Source organism: Hetaerina americana, unplaced genomic scaffold (genome assembly GCF_022747635.1).
Source record: "Hetaerina americana unplaced genomic scaffold, ioHetAmer1.1.p SCAF_2, whole genome shotgun sequence".
Lineage (NCBI taxonomy): Eukaryota > Metazoa > Arthropoda > Insecta > Odonata > Calopterygidae > Hetaerina > Hetaerina americana.
In genome coordinates, this window is record NW_027286763.1 from 73,867,321 (window position 1) to 73,868,373 (window position 1,053).

The 1,053-nt window shown below is 42.5% G+C and overlaps 1 non-coding gene across 1 annotated transcript; it reads left to right on the top strand.

Moving 5' to 3' along the window:
- The first annotated feature begins 521 nt into the window (after positions 1-521).
- On the top strand, positions 522-593 carry TRNAQ-CUG (transfer RNA glutamine (anticodon CUG)). The gene has a single exon. It is a non-coding gene; the product is annotated as a tRNA-Gln (tRNA).
- Positions 594-1,053: the final 460 nt, after the last annotated feature.

A 1,053-nucleotide genomic window follows, 5' to 3' on the forward strand; every position in this document is an offset into this window, starting at 1 on the left:
CCCGCACGTTTAAACCCATGCCACGTCCCTACCACTATATTTTTTCCCTAGAGGAGCAATCAGTCAGTAATCGAAATGATAATCAGAGAGATATTAGGAAAATATTAACCAATGCCTCCTCCAACAAAATCTTCGCGAAGGCGAGAATGCACTCGTGTTAGGGTATTTCGTAGGTAAATATCAAAACCTCAGCGCATATCGAAGAAAAGTCCTCCGTGGTAAATACGCAAAAAAAACCGCTCCGGACAGCCGATAAACGAAAAAGACATGCGGCCTGTGACCTACATATACTCACCCTGAACTCTTGATGCGGAGGACGCAAAGAGACATCAGGAAACCAATTAGAGCGTCGCATCTAGCGTTTGAGATTGCTCGCGAGCGGAGCACAGGGAAGTGAGGAAAGGGCTTGGCTACAGCGGTGAGAAATTAGTCGCGCGGCCACCCGCAGCATAAAAATAGACCCGCCAGGGTAGTGCGCCGAGTCATTCTTAAGATGAGAATTGGCTCACAGTCTTAAGCAAGGTTCCATGGTGTAATGGTTAGCACTCTGGACTCTGAATCCAGCGATCCGAGTTCAAATCTCGGTGGGACCTACAATTTTTTATGCCTAGCTCCGTTTGCGCCGCTGAAATTATTGATGCACAACATTTGACATGGATGCTCTAAAAATTCGAATAACCATTTTACTCGAGTTAATTAGTTCAAGGTAAAAATGTTTTGGCTCGTCCATGAGACAGCATTCGAGGGGGCTACGCGGATTACTGCGGAACATCACCACAGGAATGAATGGTAATGTGTATGGGTTTCAACAGAGAAAAAGAATGAAGTGAATAAAAAAAACAGGTTAATAAATCTTAAGATCTTTTACCATAAAGAAAAGGATAAAAATTGTGCTAGATGTTATATATTCAAACGAACACCTTCATCACTGTTCGCATGTTGTGAAAATATGTACATTTAAATAATTGAATGAAAATCGTTATCACGTAACTGGGATGAATACTGAAAAATCCTAGGCAAAGAGACAGACCTACCTCTTTACCTACTAGCGTG